General features: G+C 41.0%; 1 pseudogene; it reads right to left on the bottom strand.

The window, feature by feature from the left end:
* Positions 1-22,146: 22,146 nt before the first annotated feature.
* On the bottom strand, positions 22,147-24,314 carry LOC147424932 (uncharacterized; annotated as a pseudogene).
* Between the last annotated feature and the right edge of the window lie 365 nt (positions 24,315-24,679).

Consider the following 24,679-nt stretch of genomic DNA (forward strand, 5'->3'; position numbering starts at 1 on the left):
GTAGGGTAGACAATCATGCCCTTGCTAGAGAAGCAGCTCAAGTCGATAGCGAGAAACAGATGGAAGGAAATAAAGAAGCAAACAAAGGGAAGGGTACGGACTCTATAATGTGCAACAATGAAAACAATGAGGAATAGGTGAAGCGCTTTCCACTGCAGCATGTTCCTCTGCAAATCTCTGAAAGCCAAAGAAAAAATCTTTCATCTTTCACTCGTCTACACAGAAGCTACTTACAATATCAACCAAGACGATGGCTCATGTCCCTGATCTGAAGAGGGCTAAGCAAGTGAAGGAGGTGGCAAGAGAAACCAGGATGATGGATGTGACCAACACCTCTAAAGGGAAAAACACTAGGCCTATCCTAGGTCCAACCTCCGACATCCCTCTACACAACCCCTTTGAAGCCCTACAAGGAGGGAAATCCCATGACGTTGAAGAGCCCTTGACATCTCCTATAATTAGAGATGCAGAGGTAGGGCATGCTTCAGGCATTGAGGAATTTTTCCCTCTCCCAATGAGTACAACAATGAGTTCAACAATTCAGATGTTTTCTTGGAATGTGAAGGGTATAAGAACAAGAGAGAAGCAAGTAAAACTATGGCAATGCATGAAGAGGAGGAAAAGCATAAACTATTGGTGTTTGTAAGAACACCACCTTGATGCCAGGGTCCAAAGAAAGTGAAAACTTGGGGAACTGCTCTTCTTTTATGAGTCTGTGGTGGATGGTCTTAACGGAGTTATGACTTGTATACATAGGTATCTGGAGCCTAAAGTAGTCTTCAGCCACCCATCTAGGAGGGCTCTCAGTGTGTCTGTTAAGGTTCATAATAACATACTCACTGTTGTCAACATCTACACCCCTAGTGACTCCAAAGGCAGGAAGCTACTTTGTAATGACCTCTCCTAGTTACAATTGGAGGGTGAATTCTGCGTTGTGGGAGACTTCAACATGGTGTGCTCCAGGAAAGATAGGCAGGGCCTGTCAAGAATTCTAGCGGGGGGGGGAATGTCAGAAATGGATTGCTTTGGAGGATAAATGGGCCCTGACTGATGCTTGGCAGGCTAGCCCTTCGAGGGATGATGTAGGCTTCACTTATCATAGCCTCTAGTCCACCGAGGTTGCCTCTAGATTAGACAAGATCTACTTCTCGCACAATGGGGATTGGGTGCCTCCCTCACTTCAAATGCAAGTCCTTGTGGATGAAAACCACTCAAATCATTTTCCTATTCTTGCAACCTTGGAATTTACAACAGAAGAGATTCATAAACCACAGGGGTCTAAGAAACTTCTTGTCATAGCCCCAAATCTTTTTAAAGATGCCCATTTTAAAGCCCTAGTGTCTCGTGCTGTGAAAAAGCTAAATCTCGACCTCAGTAGGGAAAGATAAGACTCATGGAAAAGGTTTAGTAAAAAAACCCAAACTTCTATCAAGAGAGTTGGCCAACACTCAAAAACAAAAACCAGCATCAAATATCAGCTTGCAAACAAAGTATGAGGAGATTGGCCAAAAGAAAATGCAAGGCAAGGCCTCTATCAAAGAGCACAGGGAGTGGTTGTAGATTAAGCAGACCCTACAAGAAAAAGATTTGGAGGAGACTAATCTCTTAAGGCTTCAAGCCCACGAGAGGAACATAAGGAGTGAGGAAATCAACAAGAACACACTGCTCAAAACTATCGAGGTACGTAAAAGACACGCTACCATCTCTTCCCTGATCAACAAGAACACACTGCTCAAAACTATCAAGGTACGTAAAAGACAGGCTACCATCTCTTCCCTGATCAACAAGGACACACTACTCAAAACTATCAAGGTACGTAAAAGACAGGCTACCATCTCTTCCCTGTAAGAAAAAGTTTGGAGGAGACTAATCTCTTAAGGCTTCAAGCCCACGAGAGGAGCATAAGGAGTGAGGAGATCAACAAGAACACGCTGCTCAAAACTATCAAGGTACGTAAAAGACAGGCTACCATCTCTTCCCTGATTAACAACCAAGGAGTATATATCAAAAACCCTAATCACATGGGTAGAGTTATGTTGGACCATCTCAGTCAAATTATTGGAAAAGAGGACTCTCCCTCTCCAGGATCAAGGAGGCGAGGGAAAAGCTGTTTGCAGCCTCTCCATCCCTGATTGACTCTTGACATGTTGAATACCTAGAGAGGCCTTTTACCTTGGAGGAATGTTGCTTGACGCTTAAAAAACTGGAGAAAGAAAAATCACCAAGATGGAATGGGATCACGGTGGACTTCTACCAAGAGTTTTGGGAGTGTCCGGCCCCCTCTTTCTTGCATATGGTCAATAGAGCTTTTACCAAAGGTTCACTTGATAAGGATGTGAAAAAAGGGTTAATTAAGCTCATTTCCAAGCATCAGCCTACTCTCAACTCAAGGATTGGAGACCTATCACTATGATAATAGTGATATATAAGGTGTTAGTTAAACTTATAACTGAAAGAATGGCCCCTATGTTGGCCGATGTCATCTCTCCCCATCAACATGGATTCATTAAAGGACGTTCAATTTATGATAACATCCTAGCGGCCATGGTAGGTATGGAATATTCCAAGTTTGGGGATCAAGAATGTAGCTTGTTGCAATTGGACCTAGATAAGGCATATGATAGAATAACCTAGTCATTTGTGCAAGAAACACTTCGGTTTCGGGCCACGAATCTATCAAGCAATATCTACTCTTGGTGAAGGGAGTTCTTTAGAGTTGCTCTTCAATTCAAGAATAGTTGGTTGTTTCAATGTCAAGAGGTCCATTTGGCCAGGATGCCCTTTAGCGCCACTATAGTTTGCTGCTTGCACCCACCCTTTAATTGCTCGGTTGGAGCAACCGATGGAAAAAGGAGAGATTAAAGGGATGCAGTTCCAAAATGGCAAACAGTTGCTCATTAAGGTGTTCGCAAATGACTCTCTGCTTTTTCTCCAAACATAAGGGAATATCATCAGAAAGGCCTTGCAGATAGTTTAAAAATTTTCCACAGCCTCCGGGTCTCAATGTAACATCGACAAATCAAGACTTATCTCCTTATCGGAGGCTGACAACTTTGACTCTTCAGGCTGGACAGGAGATTGGGTCAAGAATGCCAAGTCCGCCCTGAGCCTTTGGTTTAACAACTGCCATCCACTTACCCCATTGCCACGGTCTCCCTGTTCTCAGTTTGTTCCTCCACAAAAACTCCTTTATTGGCTTCATAAAGGAATTCCTTTTTTTTTTGGAAAGTTGTAAAAATGGCGATGCAAATGAGATGTACGGGATTCTTTGCTTTTTCTCCAAGTAGAAGGGAAGAAAAGTTAATGTCTTTTAAAAAAAAAACAAAGTGCTAGCAAGTTAGCTTGTTTATTCCACCAACACCGTGCATCAAGCTGGGGCACCTAGACCATCCTTTGCCTTGAGATACCGCCAAGGGCACTTAGTGCAGGTTGAACCCACCACCTTGGTGATGCAAGGTCCAACCCTCTTCCAACTAAGCAAGCCCCCTTGGGTGAAAAGTTAATGGTCTTGACATAAGGAGTAATCTTTCAAGGTTAAGCCCACATATCGAAGAAAAGCCTTGCCACATTTCATAGAGCATTCCTCCTCTTTGCAATCAACATCTAGAACACTTTACAGATGACATGTACAAAGACACATTTATGTTGCATTCCCAATAGCGGCACGGCTTCCTCAATTTCCTTTTTTGTGCAAACTCCATTCTTACAAAGTGTACAAAGACACATCTATGTTGCATTTCCAATAGACTCACTGATCGGTCTGTTCTGCTTTTCAGGGTTGCTTCGTGGCCAATAAACATATAAGGAAATTGGTAATGCTAGTGGCTAATTTACCAAACTATCCTAGTTTTTTTTGCAAATTTGCTTGAACCCATCAACCTATTTTAAGACAAAGAGAGGGGCATGCCGTGCTTGTCTAGTCAACCTTGCAGAGGGCTCTATGTTCAAAATGGATGTACAAACATGCAACACATGCTCTTCCCTTGTCATATTCTGGCCAAAAATAATTGCCTTTGCTTCTTTAGAGTGCATCAGTATGAAATTTCTTTCTTTTACTCCTTTCTTTTAGAGAACTTTAGAGCAGCATGAAGCTTGCTATGATTTTCATGAACCTCCAACGCTACACTTGTGCCTACATATATGGCCCCATTAGAAGAATTTTTGGATGATCAGCTTTTAATTGACTTGTTCACCTCTCTCACCCACTCCCCTTTGGTGCAAAACTTTCTTCTTCAAATGGTGGCCCGTGCTTGATGGCCACCATTGCCACCACATTGTCTCTCTCTCTCTCTCTCTCCATATATATATATATATATATATATATATATATATATATATATATATATATGGAGAGAGAGAGAGAGAGAGACAATGTGGTGGCAATGGTGGCCATCAAGCACGGGCCACCATTTGAAGAAGAAAGTTTTGCACCAAAGGGGATATATATATATATATATATATATATATATATATATATATATTTCTCTCTCTCTCTCTCTCTCCACATACACAATTTCAACCTGGAGCTTGCCATGATTTTTGTGAATCTCCAACGCTACACATGTGTCGGCTTAGAAAGACCCATTAGAAGAATTTTTGGATGATCCTATGCATGTATGTATACACATGTAGGTAGATTTCCTACTAACCAAAGTAGCTCCCCCACCTGTCGTTCCCTCTCCACCTTACTCTCTTGTGCTATTAGTCTCTATCTCTTGTAGGACAATTGTGAGGAGGTCATTTTGTACATGCAAAACTTGCAACCTCTAGCACATACAAAGCTTTTAAAGTTCATAACTTCTAGCCATGGTGCAATGTAGATTTGCCTTTCGACTTCTTTTGTCCATTGTCAATTAATGGATGTCAGCATGACCTTTCTTGCCTTTAATTGACTCACTTTCCTCTCTCACCTACTCTCCTTTGGTGCAAAAATTTATTCTTCACATGGTTTCCTGCCCTCAATGACCACCATAGCCACCCCATTAGCTTCAAGCAAGCTCGCTCTCTCTCTCTCTCTCTCTCTCTCTCTCTCTCTCTCTCTCTCTCTCTCTCTCTCTCTCTCTCTCTCTCTCTCTCTCTCTCTCTCTCCCCCCCCCCCCCCTTTCTTTTAAAGATGTACCTAGGCGCTATTATGCTTTGCATCATACAAACTTATGTTTAAAAAAGGGGGCAAAGGTAGCGAAGAGGAGGAATGAAAAATAATGTATTGCTAGGGAGGATATCTCGGAGTGGCAGCAGAAGGAGGAGAGAGAGAGAGAGAGAGAGAGAGAGAGAGAGAGAGAGAGAGAGAGAGAGAGAGAGAGAGAGAGAGAGAGAGAGAGGAAAACACGAGAGACAAAATGTGGCAAAGTCTGGCAAGCCCAAAACTCCAGATGGCAATATTGCAGATGGTGCAAGGATGACTAGATAAGGTGCAGCCCCCACTCATATATATATGAGAACAGGGAGCAAGTTGGGTACAAACCTAGAGGCCCACGAGTATGCACAAGAGAACCTCCACGTGAATGAGAAATGAAATGACCCATAAGAAAAGGCCAAAGTGCACCAAAAAATGTCCAGTGGGCAATGTGCTAGGAAAACCCTAAATATGTTCTTGAGATCCTTGTCCAGCAGGTGTATGGGGGGCCAACCCATAACCAAGGGCCAGTGCACGTGATGTGTATGAGCCAAGGTGGTAAGCCGGCAAAATCCAAGCCAAAAGTGATATTTGTCATATGAGGGAAGAAGGAGGTAGAGCATCCTAGAGGGAGATGCCCTCAGAAGGGTTAGAGATGGTAGTGACAGTCATCTACTGAGAATTTATCCCATCCTCGGGTTCTATATCCTTCTTGCTGTCCCACCATCTTTTGTAACACTTTGCTGCATAATGACTTTTCTTTCCACAATAGAAAGGTACAAGTCATGTAAGGCCTAGAAAGTGTAGAACGAGGTCCAAACTATCCGAAAGTACCACCACCCCCATTGGATAGAGACATTAAGAGAGACAATGTCCTCTGAGCCACCTGTTTCTTGCATACCAATTTGTAGGCAATTGTGTGTGAGAGAGTGAAACATAAAACCTTGCAAGCTACAAGCACTTGTGCATGCACACACACACACACACACACACACACACACACACACACACACACACACACACACACACACACTCAAGCACACTCTTTTTTCCGCTTCTCTATTGCTTTATCAAGATGTACTGAACTGGGGTTTTTTTGCAGTGCTGAGTAGTTGACAAACTCTCTCTCTCTCTCTCTCTCTCTCTCTCTCTCTCTCTCTCTCTCTCTCTCTCTCTCTCTCTCTCTTTGTAGACTTAGTTGAGAAACTACAGGTTGTAAGTAGCTCTGCAGGTTAGCTCCTGCAACTCAAACATGTTGGCACCTTCACTACTACAATTGAAAAAGGCAATGAATAGTAGATGAGACATGTGAGGCACCAATGGCATTATTGCAGTGCCCCAACTGGGTGGAGATGAAGACCATAGAGGGGCTTGCTTAGTTGGTTAGAGGGTTGGACTTGCATCACCAAGGTGGTGGGTTCAACCTTCACTAAAGCACCCTTGGTGTATTTAAGGCAAAGGATGGTCCGGGTGCCCCGGTCTGATGCACGATGTTGGTGGAATAAACAGGCTGACTTGTTAGCACTTTAAAAAAAAAGGGACCATAGAGGGGGGTGTGTATCAAGTACTGCATTTGTTGTGGACATCATCCCTTCCTAGCCCTGCTCACCACCATCTACAACACTACCTCATGATGGTTTGGCTCAGGAATGAGTTGTGGGGGTGATCAATAGTGTTGTATCACATATGAGTTGCGTTTTTTATTGGGACTACTCGTGGTGATCCTAGGGGGGGGAGAGAGAGAGACATGCATGTATGTGCAAGATTATTAGTCTTTAAATAGTGCACACAAGTTCTCTCTCTCTCTCTACATATATATATATATATATATATATATATATATATAGATCTATATATATGTAGATCTCTCTCTCTCTCTCTCTCTCTCTCTCTCTCTCTCTCTCTATATATATATATATATATATAGAGAGAGAGAGAGAGAGAGAGAGAGAGAGATCTACATATATATATATATATATAGATATTTCTCTCTCTCTCTCTCGATCTAGATCTACATATATATATATATATATATATATATATATATATATATATATATATAGATATTTCTCTCTCTCTCTCGATCTAGATCTCTCTCTCTCTCTCTCTATATATATATATATATATATATATATATATATATATATATATATATAGATAGATATTTCTCTCTCTCTCTCGATCTACATACATATATATGTAGAGAGAGAGAGAGAAGAGAGATATGTATGTAGATCGAGAGAGAGAGAGAGAGATATCTCTCTCTACATATATATGTATATCTCTCTTCTCTCTTCTCTCTCTACATATATATGTATGTAGATCGAGAGAGAGAGAGAAATATCTATCTATATATATATATATATATATATATATATATATAGAGAGAGAGAGAGAGAGAGAGAGAGAGAGAGAGATCTAGATCGAGAGAGAGAGAGAAATATCTATATATATATATATATATATATATATATATATGTAGAGAGAGAAAGAAAGAGAGACCTCTACATATATATATGTAGAGAGAGAGAGAGTCTAGATAGTGTGTACTGAGTAGGCCAAAGAGAAACTTTGGTTGAAAGTACTTGCAAATGATTACCCTCTCTCTCTCTCTCTCTCTCTCTCTCTCTCTCTCTCTCTCTCTCTCTCACACACACACACACACATACACACACACACACGCACAGGGTGAAATCATTTTGCCAAAGATACACAAATCCCTTTCCACCTTGGCAAAGGACGAAATCTTGTTATTTATGCTACAATTTTAAAAAATTACACTATTTTCTACCAATTCAGAGTAGATATTCCCTTTTCCTTCACTCTCCACAAGCATCTTGGAATTTCTAAAAGAGAGGAATGTCAATTGAGACACAATTTTCCGAACACTGCACACACTCATATGTGCATCATCTCGAGGGTGTTGTATTCCTTCATGCCATATTAAGAGTAGAAGCTTGAAGGTGCAATGCCACAAATAGCTGGGATAGGGATGACATAATAACTTAAATCACACATGCATAGTATGTAGAGAGAGACAACCAAACACAAAAGCTCTAGAGTCTCACCTAGAGCGTGCCTTAGATTTGAAATTATAGAATTACTTGGGTTTGCAGCCTGTAAAAGGTAAACACAAATACTCTTAGTCATTACTATTGACGTACTAGACTCCAAGATATATGGTTATTGACATAAGAAAATATGACCAAGAAACCACAAATCTTGAGTTTTTGGGTGCATTGATAAAAATAACGATGTTTTGCCATGACCTGTTAGACCCACTTCAATGCAGTTTAAAAAAAAGGAGCAAGGTTTTATGACTATTATCGAATAAAACTTTACTTTTGAATGTTGTTAGTGAATGACATATAGAATTTTGCACCCTATATCTTGTTAGAGTTCTTCATCTCTAGATGCTTCGCACCATGCACGCTCATACACATCACGTGCATTGGCCCTTGATTGTCGGTTGGCCACGTGTACACCTGCTGGATAGGGATCTTAGGCACATATTTAGGGTTTTCCTAGCACATTGCCTAGTGGACATTTTCTAGTCCACTTTGGCCTTTTCTTATGGGTCATTTCATTTTTCATTTCTCATTCAACTTGCCCCCACCCATATATATGTGAGGGGGGCCTGCACCTCCTCCGCTCATCCTTGTGCCATCTGGAGTTTTGGGCTTGCTAGCCTTTGCCACATTTTGTCTCCCGTGTTTTCCTCTCTCTCTTTCTCTTTTCTCCTTCCGCTGCCACTGTAAGTTGGTATCATCGCCATAGACTTGGATCAGCCATCACCTATCATCAGGAGGACTCTCTGCAAGTTTCCATCACGAAGAATAGCTTCAGCCGCCTGTTGCGTTTTTTTTTGGAGCCAGCGTTTTCAGCTCTTAACCCAACATTTGATGCAGCTTTCTCCCATGGAGTCCTCGCCCCTGCTTGCGCCTTCCCTCCTTGCCCTGATCGTCCATTTACTACCCTTCTAGGATCAGTGATTTCAGCCCATGCTAGCTTGCATTTTTTGTTGAGGACGATTGACCAGCGATTTCATATTACATTTCAGCGTTTACTTACTTGGACAACCGGAGACCTTGGTTGGAAGCTGAACTATTGTGACTCTTTGTCGACGGATTATCGATCCTTCAGTTACTGATTGTAGCCTATTTTTGGTGTCTTTTTCAGCCCATTCCTTCCACTCTCAGCATTCAGTGATTTATCACCTAGCGGCGGTCGGCTCAACCTCTACCCCTGTGGAGTTTCCAACTCCCTCTTTTGTTGTGTTTCTCAGGTTTGGACAGCATCTCGGCTTCAATTAGGAAGAAGATGGGGTCTAGGAGGTCCTCTTTATTTGCCATGAGATTATGGAGGTGATTAACATTTGGACGAATAGATACATGCCATGTGTGCAAGAATGGTGGGTGTGTAAGAGAGGTGTAAGAGTGGTCAAAGGAATGCACTTTTCTCCCCAAAAAGGGGGAGGAGAAATTTTTTATTTTCGCCTTCCATAACTCATACATATGATCTTTGATGTGAGCAGAGATTATAGATCTAGAATCTACACGCCGAGCTCTTTCCATAGATATGCTACATGATATAGTTTTGCCCGATAGATTTTAAATTTTATTTTGGGGGGAAATTTTGAATTCAAATAAACTAGCCGTTTTACCTGTTTGAATTTAAAAGTTGTCCTTTGATTGCTCTCTTAATACTAAAGGTTTGACTCCCTTAAACTGCCAAACAAAGAGGCCCTCCTAGACTCCATTCTCTTCCTAATGGCTTCATCAGCATCCCCTCTGGTTTCCCTTGCCTCTCTCGTCACTTACCCTCTGCTTCACGATCATCCAACGATTCTTTTGGCGTGGTTTTTTGATCCTACATTCACTTCTGATTACACAGTTTGGATTTCTCTACTGATTTTTTTTCTGTAGCTATGTCAACCTCCCCAACCATGCCCATCTTTCCTCCTGGCGATAATCTTGATGGCTTCAACTTTGTTGTCTAGAAGATGAAGATCATGGTGATGCTTATGCAGTTTGAGCTCTGGGACTCGCTAAATGATCCTTACAATGCCATGTGTCCCAGTCTTGCTCATGTGGCACTTCTACATCGACATCATCAGCTTCTACTTCTTCAGGGGTCACACTGGCTGGTTCATTATCTTCTGCCCCTTCTACTTCTTCTCATGGTACTGCTTCTGGTGGATCAGGTATTATTGTTACACAGGCTATGGTGGATCAGTGGAATCAAAACTATTGCAGGCTTTACTCCTTCTTACTCATCAACTGTGCAGACAGTGTGTTGACGTCCTTATGATCTCACACCACTAAACATGAGGTACGGAGTTTCCTTTGCAACAAGTACGAGGCGAAGACACCCGAACAGATCCATGACCTGGAGAAGACTTTGATGGACCTACAGGTCTCATCATTCCTGACTATCCACGACTTCATATCTTGCATGTTTCTACCTTGTGATGATCTAGCAACTTGTGGTCACCAGATCTCTTTCGAGGGCATGACAACTTGATTGCTTCTTAAGCTTCTCAACACCTATGATTCTTTGTTCCAGTCACTTACTACCTCCACGGGCCCTACTTTGATCACTTGGGAAGAGCCCTTATCCACTGTGCAGCAAATAGCTGCACACATTCTGGATAGGGCCTCCTCAGACGCCTCTACGGGGCCTCTCTCTCTCTCTCAAGTTCCACGAGTCTTTCGCTCGCATCCAAAGAACAACCCACATGGTACAATGGGATCCAGCAACAATCACCACTCTTGCTCATGAGCATCGCACCAACCATGCAATCCTCACCTTCAAAACCATAGAGGATCGAGTCAAGCTCCTTGAGCAATCGATGCTTCTCAAGGACACCAAAATCTTGCTGAGGATCTCACACCCACCCAACTCAAACAGAAGAAGGACGAACTCCAAAAGATGTGAGAAGTGCGCATAGCAGGGAAATGGGCAGTTTATCAAGGAGGTAAAGCCATCATCCAAGAGTTCCGAACTCCCAAATCGGCTCCCTCCTCATCACCTACCCTAACTTAGGTCACTCCACCTTATCTTCAATTTTCCACCCTCGATGGACCCTCAATCCTTAACTGATATGTATCAGAAGGAATCTTTTGTAATGTTTTGTTTCTGGTCCCATAGGTCATATCTGACCTTCGTGGACGATAATTCAATCTCTCTCTCTCTCTCTCTCTCTCTCTCTCTCTCTCTCTCTCTCTCTCTCTCTCTCTCTCTCTCTCTCTCTCTCACACACACACACACACACACACACATCCGCATGCAAACACACATAGTGAACTTACATGATTCGTATGCTTGTCAACTATACCTGGTCTTAAACGCAAAGGTTTCCTTTATGCATGGCCACCACATAAAGGAGGGGAGATTATATGTAAGCACATCTTTCAAGGATGTAGACATTGATGCAAGATCAAAGGAAATCAAATCCGATGAGACAGACTATTGGCTTGCTCATGAGGATGTGGACGAATTCCATTAGGGAGTGTGCTAGACATGTGATAGAATGCAAGTGAAATTGATGATGATGCCAAGTTGAAAGAAGCCCAGTGACAACCTTAGACAAAATAGGAAGTTGCATGCAGAAGAATAAGACGGGGATATGTTGATGGCATCATGGGACTCAACACAAAGGACACAAAAGTTTAGAGTTCTCTTAGTAGACCTTGACATCTCCCCTCCCCTCCCCCCGCCTCTCTCTTTTGATTTCTCTCTAATATCCTCTCTCTCTCTCTCTCTCTCTCTCTCTCTCTCTCTCTCTCTCTCTCTCTCTCTCTCTCTCTCTCTCTCTCTCTCTCTCTCTCTCTCTCTCTCTCTCTCTCTCTCTCTCTCTCTCTCTCTCTCGCGTTTGTGGGTTCTCTGTTGCTTTTTCCCGCTTGCATCTGCTACGCCCCCTCCTCCTCCTCCTCTTTGTGTTTTGGATCTTCCTTTTACATAGAAAAAAATGCTCTGTGTGTGTGTGTGTGTGTGTGTGTGTGGAACATCGTGACTGGAACATGTTAGCTTTTGGAACACCATAACTGGAAAATTAAGACGGAGCACCGCTACGATGTAAGATGAAGAACATTGTGTTCTATAGTTGGCCCTGCGAGCAAAGTGCAACAGGTAGTAGTTAGGGAACATCAAGCAAGCAGGGGCTTATTCGCAAGCAGGTTGTCAGGTCCCGTGAGTTGCGTGGCCAACTCTCGTGTGTAGCACTCGAAAGCCCCGTACGCGAAGCGAGCAAGTAGCCAACTCGCTGTCGAGAAATTTGCGGTCTTGCCAGGAAAGCACTGGGCTTATGGCTGTGAGAGTTTGTGAGAGAACTCAACAAAAATTATATGAAGGAGTTAAACCATAGATGCCATGAAGACTAGGGTTTGGAAAGAAGTGTAATCAAAGAAGACTCACTCTTTCTCTCTTGCACTCACACACACAAAGAAAGAACACAAAAGAGAATGTCAAAACAATACGAAAATGAAAACATCAAGGCTATGGTCATATCGTATCATGGGTAATATGAAAGGGTTAATAGATGAGTTAATGGCATTCAATCTTGGCTGACCAAATAGGCTACTATCATACACCAAAACCCAGTCACCTTTGTCAATTGCTTTGCTCCTGAGTCGATGTCGCTTATCAAAGTAGTCCTTGTTTTTCAACCTTGCATTTTTGAGTCGTTCTTTTGCAGCTTCAATGTCTCTAGGTCTTCTCTCTAGTTGCCTTATACGCAGTGCAAGGAGATCTTCCCTGCTAAGCCCCTCTTGCCAAGGTATTACATTCCATGTGGGAATTGTATCTTCAATCGGCATCACTGGCTTTTGACCATACATTAGCTTCGTAGGCATGTAGCCAGTTACTGAGCTATGTGTTGTACGATCAGCCCATAAAGCATATGGTAACAATTTTGTCCACTCACCAACTCTTCCTTCGCAAGCCTTAGCCAAAGCTTTGATGATAGGAGGATGCCCTCTTTCAGTCTTTCCATTGCCTTCAGGGTTGTAAGCTGTGGTAAGAGAAAGCTTGATTCCTAATCTGGTAAAGAACTCCCTTGCTTCCTCAGCATCCAGCTCACCTCTATCTGCAGTGATCTTTCCCACACAGCCATAATGGCAAATCACCTCATCAAGAAGGAATTTGCACACAGCTTCTGTGGTTTTAGCTCTTAATGCTCTTCCTTCAACCTGGTTAGTTAGGTCCTCTCGTGTAAGAACCAAGTATCTCATCTGCCAGAGTCCTAAAGGCATTGTGACTAGATCCACAACCCATTTATAGTGCATGGCTAGTGGATATGTAGGGTGCAATCCATCACGATGTCGGGCATTTGAATACATTTGACAAGTTACACATGACTCTACAAATTGAGATACATCTTTATACATACCCTTCCACCAGTATTTTTCTTTCAACTTGGAGAAGGTTGCCCACACACCCCTGTGTCCAGCCCATAGACTCTCATGAAACTCTTGCATGAGCTTTACTTGAGTCTCTTTTTTACATATAACCCGTTGTGGTGTAGTACCCTTTTGTTTAGGATGCTTCCACAGGTAACCATCCCTCAAAAAGTACCCATATGCTTTTCGGCGTATCCTCTTGAATTCTTGTTCAGACCAATCATCCTGTTTTGTTAGAGTACTCAAGTAGCTTCCAATAAGAAGCCAATCACCTTCATAAAGCTCTTTCAAGAATGATTCAAGTAGATTAGTCATGCAGACATTGTTACCTTTGACATGAGAGATAGAATAGAACTTTGTGCCTACATCATCTCCCTCGTCAATCATTTGTGACTCATCTTCATACCTTGCCCTTGATAGCATATATGCCACTGTATTGTCTTTACCTGCAATGTGCTTAAACTTGGGATTTAAGGACTTAATGTAGGAAATCCACCGCAACATAGCAATGTCTGACGTTGAGCAGCTTGTAATCATCCCAAGACGTGGTAGACAATCTGTTTCTACAACCACACATGCACCAATTAGGTACTCTTTCCCACTTTTCAAGGCTGTAACCATACCCCATAACTCTCTCTTTATCTGTGGATAGTTTCTTTGGCGAGCACTTAATACCTTTGCTCAAAATCTTACCACATACCTGTGTCCTTCTTTGTCATCTTGCCCTATTGCCCATCCAATCCCTGTAAGACTGGTGTCTACTGTCACAATTACTGGCCTTTGACACTCATAGTCTACCTTTCTCAAAGTTGTTGCTGACTGGAGCAACTCCTTTAGCTTTTTCATGGATTTTACATGTGCTTCTGTCCATTTAAACTTCTGATTCTTTCTAAGCAGCTGATAAAGAGGATCAGCTACATGTGCATAATGTGGAATCCAAATAACATAGAAGACACATGCTCCTAGAAACCTTCTAACCTCAGTGATGCTAGTGCATGTTTCTTTCATTCCTTGGATGGCATCTACCTTTGATGGACAAGGTTTCCTACCATATGGCCCGCACATGTGCCCCACAATAAGCACTTCATTGACACCAATCATAGACTTTTTCCCTGACAATGTAAGATTCACTTCTTCCAACCTAGACAAAATTTTATCACAATCATTTATGTGATTTACCACAAACCTACGGCATCCCTTGAGATCCAAAGAGTCATCTTTGTCACTTTCTTCACATCCTTTGATAGGCAAATCATCAATGAAAGGCATTGTGATTTGAGGAATAAAGTCACGTAAGACCTTATTCATCCCATTCATCATATGTGCAACCGAGTTGGTTGCTCCCTGTGGCAAGGTACACATCCTTACCAAACCCAAAGGTGTCCTCATGGTTGTCAAGTCTCTGCTTTCGATTGAAAGCTGAAATTGATCATACCCTGAGTAGAGATTCCCCATTGAGTATATTGCTCTCCCTGCAAATGCCTCTGCAAACTCATCCACAATTGGACCTGTACCTACATTTCTAATTGTCACCTTGTTCACTGGTTGCATATCTTGGATGAAGCGGAGAGAACCATTCTTCTTCGGAACTGTGAACCACCTGTTTGAGTATGGAGCACAAGAAGGCTCCAAGATTCCCATTTTGATTTTCTCATTCAGGAGTTGTACTAACTTTGGCAAATGAGCCCTTGGAACCGGAATAGGCCACAGATTCCAAGGCACATGAGGTATTGTGAAAATTATCATAGGAGCTACAATAGAAGGATCAACACATCCTATCTCATGTGGCTCAAATGCAAAAGCCTTACCATGCTTTGAAAGCATTTCCTTGAAGCACTTCGTCTCCTCCTGTGTTAGAAACTCCTCACAACCAATCTGCAACTCTTGAAAAAACTCCTTTGTGAAGGTATGCCCGATCTTTTTAGGATTCCTCAAACTTGGTTGTAAAGAAGCCTGCTCAATCTTTTTCCTGTTGTTGGGTGGTAAGGGTGAAGCTACTGGTTTCACCTTCTTTGCTACACTCTTGTATTTAGTTTCAACATAGACTTCTGGGCCAACTATTTGGTTTTCTTTAAAGGCTTCTATTACTTGATACATTTCCATAGAGAAAACTTCCACAACTTCATTTTCAAGATGCAAACTAGACCCCATTATAGCATCAAGCTCACCCATAGTATCTACAAAAGAAACTTGTTCACACAAACCCAAAACATTTTCAGTAGGCTCTAGCAACCCACTCTTTTTCATGCCTATTTGTACATTATGCACATATTTCCTCTCACATCTCTTCAAATCTTCAAGTTTTGTAAAACATACTGATCCATTATTTGTTACCAAGGAGCTCGTTGAAAAAGATTCACCTATTTTTGGATTAGGCGAAACCCTTTTTCTTTTTGTACCACTGCAATCCCGCTTTACAATGGTACTTGGCCAAAGCCCATCATTTCTCTATGATCATGAAACTCTTTGCTCACCTTTGGTAGAGGATGTTCTCTGAGGTTGTCATGATTTCTTTCGTGGTTTACACAAACTGTGAGAAATTGGACAGCTCGTTTACCATCTTTGCTATGTATCCTAGCATATGCTGAATCATCATCCATTACCTTTGTTTCCATTCGAACTCCCACAATGTAGGGTTGTCCAAGGATGAGATGATATGAAGATGTAACCTGTACAGAGAAGTTTTGGTCAATCTTTACATCACCTATTGTTACCTTCACACCTGGACATGCTACATACAATTCACCAGATGAATTGTTTGCCACTTTTACCATCTAGCCATGATCCGTTTCCATCGGCCATTTGCACTTGTTGTAGAGACTCTTTGACATTATGTTTATTTCTGAACCATGGTCAATCAAGGCAACAAATGGCTCTTCAAGATCACCTACCTTGACCAAAGTTTGAGTACTAGCCCTTGCCCAATGACTTCGTGAGTAGTAACTCCTAGGAATATCTTCAACTTCTTCATCATCATTTGAGAAATGCACTTGATTCACTCTCCCACTAGATTGGTAGCATCTTACCACAGATCCATCATTCTCCTTATTTTGCAGTTGCATCCCTTGTGTCTTCAAGGTTTCTCCTTCAACCTGTGGACGAGAAACTTCAGCAAGGGTTTGCCTCTTCCTCTTGATGATGTCAATGATCTCCTCATGGAATTCACGCTTTGCAATGCCAAGAACTTCTCCCAGAGTAAACTCAATCTTGCTATTCAAGATCCTTTCCTCCAAGACTTTCTTTAAATCTGTAGCAACCTCAATATCAGATTGTAGTTTATAAGTTGGTCCTTTTGTCTTACCTTTTTTCTTACCTTTTGTTGGCTCTTTCTTCTTTCCTGTTGTAGACTCCTCCATGAGTACTTCAGGTGGAGATGCTCCTTGTGTTGAGGGTTTTTGAGAAGGCATTGAGTCGCTTCTTCCCCCACTTGTAGAAGCTCTTTTTGATGGTCCTTCATCAACATTCTCACGTCTGCGCTTCTCTTCTACAATTGCCTCATTTTGTTGGCATTTTGTAATGTAGGCATGCACTGACAATGAGTCCACTGGATCATTCCATCCTGTTTCTAGACGTATGCAATCACCTGCTTCATGTAGAATCTCTTTTGTAAGCTTTCCCTTTTTAGCTAATTGCATGACATTTGGCCAAATTTGACCATGATGGTCACTCACCTCTTCATCACAAAAATGTTCAATTTTTACTCCATAAGTAGCTACCTCAACTGAAGAGGTGGCATGCTTGGTTGCCATATCTTCAACTAAGGTTTGCATTCCCCCCTTCCCAAAGTTAGTTCTCAAGGGTAGACCTGTCTCTCTTAAGTGAATTTTACCATCCTTAAAAAAGACAACATCTTTTGACAAAGCATCACTAAAATCATCACAATCCCTTCTTACATGGTCTGTACTATCACACCAAATACATCTATTAACAAACCCTTCTTTCGGCTGTTGTCTTTGCCTAGGAAGTGGCCCTGATGGTTGGCCTTTTTCTTCAAGCTTTGCAAGCTTCACCTTCAAGTCACGCATTCCCTTCACAAGTTCATCTAGCATGGACTCATCAAACTTAGGAGCGATAAAATTAGGCTTTACCATTTTGTCAGAAGTTGAGGTGGAAGGACTTGTAGTGTTTACTACCATCTTGTCCCTTCTTCTTTGTCGTTTGGCAAGCAGTGAGACAGTAACTTCAACCTTATTCCAGTCGGTCTTTAGTCCTTGCTCAGCATCTTTATCTTCAAGAAGAAGCTCCAAATTTTCTTGAAACTCTTTACCTGCAGCTTGTAAGTAAAGATCTGTCTTCTCTGCATCTATTGTGGACCTTTCTGTCCTTGTGAGTTGTGCATAGCGTCGCTCAAATTCCCTAAGTAGCTTTGTTATTGATAGTCCTTGCTTTGGCTTGATTACCCATTCTAAGAATGTCCTTTTGGTCACTCTCTCCGAGTACTCCATGAAATATTCCTCCTTTAAAGCTACTTTGAGTTCTTCCCAATTTCTCCCATGCCCATCTTTAATTGCCCTAACATGCTCCCTAATTTTTGGAGCAACAACTCGCTCAAAGCTTTGAATCATATCACCTTCTGACACGCGATGCAGCTCCATCTCCTTCACATACTCGCGTAAGTATTTTGTTACATCTTTGCCATTGAATTGATCCATTCTATTGACGACCGCTTGTATGGCCTTTGTTGCTGAAATCTCCCTTCTTTCAATGGCATGTTGTTGTTGCATGAACATTGCAAATGCTTGAAACATTTGCATTGTTGATGGGTCAAAATGCATACCTTGTTGCTCAACATGATCACCCATGGTTACACACAAATTCTCACCCTGGCAGTTTCACGTCGGGTTCACCAAAAATATGTCGAGAAATTTGCGGTCTTGCCAGGAAAGCATTGGGCTTATGGCTGTGAGAGTTTGTGAGAGAACTCAACAAAAACTATATGAAGGAGTTAAACCATAGATGCCATGAAGACTAGGGTTTGGAAAGAAGTGTAATCAAAGAAGACTCACTCTTTCTCTCTTGCACTCACACACACAAAGAAAGAACACAAAAGAGAATGTCAAAACAATACGAAAATGAAAACATCAAGGCTATGGTCATATCGTATCATGGGTAATATGAAAGGGTTAATAGATGAGTTAATGGCATTCAATCTTGGTTGACCAAATAGGCTACGAATTGTTCTTTGGAATTGTAGTTTTGTGCTTACCATAATATATATATTTTGTCTAGTGATTGGGATTAATTGTGTGTACAAATTCTCTTGGTTCATAGCAAGATAACTACGCTTACATCAAAAGAAAACTTATAGTCTATGAGAGGTAGTATGATGGGATCCGGTGATAGAATTATTTCATTAAGCCTTTCTGGGCCAAAGAGAAACACTATACGTTGTTGAAAGTGTATTTTTCGGCTAATCCATACGTTAATTCTAATAGATCGTACAGAGTGAAAGCGATAGAAATGATCATCATGTGGGTTATTCATCTAGGATAGTATGTGAGAAATGTAGATATGAGAGAAGTGAAGAGATGAGAAGTTTCCCTCCCAAGCCCTATTCTTGCCCGTAGGCAATAAGGATACTGCGGGGAGAGATGTACTTGTAGCAAAGAGAACCTAGAGAGGATGAATTACCAAGAATGAGAGAGATAGGTTTGGTTAAGGAGATGAGATTAGATACATATATATATGTTGGATTAGAGATGAAAATGAAAACAACAAGAAATCAAGAAAACATCAATGTAAAACACATCTTACTTGAAACCCTTCGGCACCATTATTGATGGGAGAGAGAAGAAGAGGGGAGAATTCAACGTTGATTGATACGCCAAGTACAACACCTTCTTTGATTAGAGTTGATCTTCCAAGGATGGCGTACAAGAATGGCTAGTCTTCCTCTAGGAGAAAGTGTAGGCTTGGGCTTATGTTATTGGGGCTAAGTACTATTAAGCATTACTACTCACTCCCTCAAGAATTCCTCTCATCAATGGCTTGAATGCTTGAGTTGTTTTCAAGGAAGAAAAGGTCCCCTTTTATAGGTGAAGGGAACCCCCAAGGGTTTACACAAGAAGAGAGGAGCCAGTGTGAATAGGAATTGGAAAAGTTGGAAATGAGCTGTCCCTACATGATGTGGGAAGACTGGGGTCCAGTATTTTGATCATATCTCCTCAACCGTGGCTCCAAATAAAAAAGTAAAAATACAAGCACAAACTTCAGCTCATTAGCTACGATTTTCATTTTAAATTCATTTTCCAATTCGGATTGGAACCTTGTGTAAAAAATTCATCAAAATAGGGTCCATTTCTGGCAGCAAAAGTCTTCCTGTGGTCCCCTTAGCCTAGACTTGCATTTAATTCCAAAGGACACCTCATGCCATATGAAAGCATGACATTGCTCCTTGACAAAGTTTTGTAATCATGCTTGCAATAATGCATTAAAATAAGTGTATCTTTGAAATCATGCCACCTAGTGTCCCACTAGGATTTGATTCCCTCCTAGTAGCTATTTAAAAAGAAATATAAGAAAAGTATAAAAAATACATAGAATATATATATGTATTGGAGTTTACACTAGATATAGGATCTAGCTAGGGTGTGAGATGATAATGAGATAGTAGAAATAAAGAATCAATGCTTTTTGCCCCAAGTTAAAGAGGCAGAGCTATTGAGCTTTTCCCATAGTATTTTCTGATGGTAAAGTAAGGATAGGTTACCCTTGAGAAAAATAATAGGATGAGATAGAAGGCTTATTATTATACTTAAATATGTATATGTACATTATAGGAAAGATAATTATGTATTAAAAAAGTTACAAGATAGATCTTGTAGCATGCGTTCCCACTATGTACGTGTTACAGCACGACATCGCAAACAGAGTTATGTAGGTGCAACTTCTCACAGGTTGTCACAAGACTACCTCGGTAGTCGGTCACATCAAGACGATCATCTTAAATTTTTGGGTTTGCCTTACCAACCTTTGTATAAGAACAATCCCGATTCCCAATGCGATCATATTGAATTTTCACGTAACTTTGTGAACCTTAGTATTTTATGCCTTTTGCCATCAACGCTCACTCTTTCCCATAGTTGTATTAACCCTTTAGTGTTGGTATGACCTCAAGTGGTTATAGTTTTCACTTCACTCTCCACGCCTCACTTTTATCCAAGCCTCACCCCTCCATACTCTCTCCTTTTGAACTTTGTCTTCTTCTCACTCTCTAGAGCCTCCTCTTAATTCATTCAAGCATATTTAAATATTCAGGATGGCAGAGTCCTCTGCCATTGGTGGTCCCTCCTTCTCGATGGATGAGCCAACCATTCTGGAGGAGGATAACTCGTGCTAGACCCCACCCAATGCTAAACGGGCAGCGCGATAAAAATGCGAGATAGTTTGGTGTCACCCAGTGTTCGGGAAAAATCAAAATCCTAACCTTACAAATTTCCCTTCCTTATAGTTTGAAACACGAAAATTAAAATCTCAAGAGGGAGCTTTCCTTTTGCCCGAAAAGACATGAGTTTTTTTCCCTTTTAGCCAAAACAGATAGGGAACATTTTCTTTTTGAATCAAATGTAGAGTTTCATTTTTAGTTTCAAGAACATTACTATAGAGTACTTTCTCTATGGGTGGGTTCAGACTAGGCGGCGAAAGAAAAATGGAAAGGGGCGTCGATCCTCCATGGCAAAATTTAATTGGTTGGAGTTGAGGCACTCTTCCGCCGGGCCCTCCATTCCCCCCCCCCGGAAGAGTTGATGGCCTCTCTCAGCCCCCTTCACTTTTTTCCTTTTCCTCCTCCACACTGTTCACATTAGGCGGTGGCAGATTTAGGAAGGCTTGTTTCTTCCGCCGGTTCAGTCTGAACCCAGCCTATGTGAGATATACTAATATACATATGTCAGTTAACTTTCCAAGTTCTCAATAGGGAGTAGGAACTTATATTCAAGAAGCTTATAAAAACCTGAATCTCTTTTCATACATAGGAAACCATTGAAACAAACCATTCGAGATAACTTGAATCTCTTAGGTTTTATAAAAATGCCTTTACTTAAAAAATAAGCACCTTGTATTTTTTTGTTTCATTTGAATACAAAGCTTTATATCTCTTTCCATGCATAGCAAACCATTAAAAAACAAAACACATAACATAACTTACAATTAATTTTAGGTGCTATGAGAATGTCATTACTTGCAAAGTAAGCACCCTACATTTTTCATACAAAGACTTTAGAAAAAGACTAATTTAGACAAGAAAATGCCAAAGTCTTTTAGGTTCATGAATTAACAAAGACAATGTTTACATAAGAGGCTTTGCTTTTACAAATACATAAGGGCTCTTGAAAAGGTCTACAAGAGAGTAAAAATGTTCTTATGAGGCAAGAATAAGTAGAGTTATCAAAGAGGGATTCTCAAAAAGAAATAACCACAAAAAAGTATCCAATATGATATCCATGGGTATGCACATGTACAAAAAGAAGTCCTCAACCAAAAGCAATGTGCATAGGAGAGCCAAAAAGTTTGATGAAGCCAATACTTGGGCCCGATAACTTACATAGATAGACTCGATGAAGCCGATATATCTCTTGGTCATCCACAAAAAGACCCTTGCATCCACAAAAAGTGTCTTACATCCACCAACATTCATGCATCAAACATCAATGGTTGAGATCCCCTCTTGAGTGAAGAGGTGCCTACTTGTCTTACTTTTCCAAATCTCCATTGCATTAGAGAAGTCAAACTCATCTCTACCTTCAATGGCAATCACCATCAATGCATTCAAGCTCTCTATCTCTAATCTATTCTACCATTTAATTTTAATCTTTGTGTGGGCACTAAATCCCCGCTCACAAATTGCAATGCTACAACATTGCACGAAAGCAATTTGGGAAACCTTCAAGATGTTAGGAAAAGCATCCTTCCAAATGGCATTATTTGCAATCAATGAAGCCACTTCCATGAGGCTCATTTTAGCAAAATCAATACCCTCTTGGCGTTTCAACTTTCTAAACTCAACCTTGAAAGCCTCCCCATCAATAATAGGAGCAAAGGACACATTAGCAACCCTTTTGGAAATACCATAAAATAAAGCAATTGTATCAAATTCATCATTTCCATACTCCTTGAGTAATCTCTCATGCATAGGGTGTTGAGACGGAACCAATACTTTGATTGCATGCAAAGCGGAATTATCAACAAAACTCTTCTCAAGGGATTCACATAACTTTTTTGCATACTTGAATTGAAAGTCTAAAGCATTTTGCAAATCCACACCTTCAACATCTCTCATAATTTTTTGCCCAAAAAACAGGTCTCCTTTCAAGGAGGTCTGCAAAGCATACATATACTCATTTGTAGCACCATAATCCGGCATAATAGGGTATCCACCAATGCCCCTTTGAGCCGCATTCAAATCTAGCTCACGTTCATCTAAGTTCTCATCCTTGATACAAAGGATTGTACTTTTGACTATCCCATGGATGGTGGTAACATCCACATAGTCCTTTTGGAATCTCAAGCTTAAATCCGTTACCTTTTGCAAGATGTCGGCAAGAAAGTGTAGAGCATAAATGCATTCAAAAGTTCTTAAAACATCATACAAATCTTTGCGTTCCTTCTCCAAAGCCACAAGCAATGCATCTAATGACTTGCATATCTTTGTTATGCATGCATGACGACTAAGCCATTGTATCTCAAAGATACATTGCATTTTAATTGTTTCGCAATCAAATTCCTCTTGTAGGTCATTCAAAGCATCCCTTCGATTAGAACTACTTGAGAAATAATTGGTTATTGCATTCACAAGTACATCTATTTTCTTTGCATATGCAATCTTCTTACTAGTATCACATGTGGCTAAATTTGTGCGGTGTGCAACACAATGTATAGCGGTTAACATTGGATTCACATTCTTCATTAGTGTGGCTACTCCCTTTTTCCTACCAACCATTGTGTTGCACCCATCGGAACCAAAGGCAATCAACCTAGAGAGGTCAAAATTACATCTCTCTAGCTCAAGCATGATGGTATCAAAGATCCCCTTTGCCATGCTATCCGTGGTGACAATAATGTCATAAAATGCATCACAAGGCATTGATCCCTCTTCTAAATAAGAAAGATACATAACCATGTGGTGGTGAATGGAAATATCGGTGGACTCATCCACCATCACACCAAACCATGGACTATGTTTCACTTTTTCTGTGGTCTCTTGCATTATAGATTGTTCAATACATTGCACCATCTTTGAGCAAGCCTTATCATCATTGTAAAGGCTTGTCATAGACTTAACATCAAAATCCTTCATTAGAGCAAGCAAAGAAGGATACAATGCGAATGACAAGTTATTTCTACCAAATTGAGCAATGACTCCTCTTGAGTTGAATGCATTTTTTAAAAACCCTTTTGCATGGCGGGCTTGGCAAAAACTTGTGCATTTCTTGCATCCCTATGACATTGTGTACTAGCATGGCTAAGAAGATTGCTTGTTTTAAAATTCTTAGAACCTTTTTGGGAGTAACTAGATTTAGCATGTGGATAGCTCATACAATATGTGCAAAAAAGTCTCACCTTCTTGTCATCATATACAAGCCAAGATTTAAAACGATGTAACCACTCACCTTGCCAAATCTTTTTAGGAGCTTTCTTATTATCCGACTCCGCACTAGCCTCTCTTGCATTTTCATTTTCACATCAATAACAATGGTGGTCGATGCCTTACTGGTTTTCTCGGCGACTCGTGCCCTTTTTGAAGCTATCTTTGTCAAGGTGTTGTATTGTTCCAAAGATCGTTGATGAATCTTTCGCTCCATGACACTATTTTACAAGACATAAAGAAATAATATTTTAGTAGAATGCACAATGCACACATTGCTAACCTTAAGTGTCAAGTGAGCATTGAATAGGTAAAAGAATTAAAAAATCTCACAACTTTAATCGATTATTGGAGTACTGTTGAAGCTTGAACAATGAAGCCTGAAGGTCTAAGCCTTAAAGCCAAGGCTTTCCAAAACACAAAGTAGTGAGCCTTAATGCTCGCTACCCCTAGACTTGAGCCTTCTTGACGGGATGGGAATTTTTGAATAGGTAAGCTCGGACTCTGAAGCTTGAATAGGCAAGAAAAGCTCGGACAACGGAGCTCCGAGCAGCTTTCGGAATCGGAAGTCGGAAGCCACAG

The sequence above is a fragment of the Adiantum capillus-veneris genome, chromosome 25 (genome assembly GCF_014529385.1).
Source record: "Adiantum capillus-veneris isolate H3 chromosome 25, ASM1452938v2, whole genome shotgun sequence".
Lineage (NCBI taxonomy): Eukaryota > Viridiplantae > Streptophyta > Polypodiopsida > Polypodiales > Pteridaceae > Adiantum > Adiantum capillus-veneris.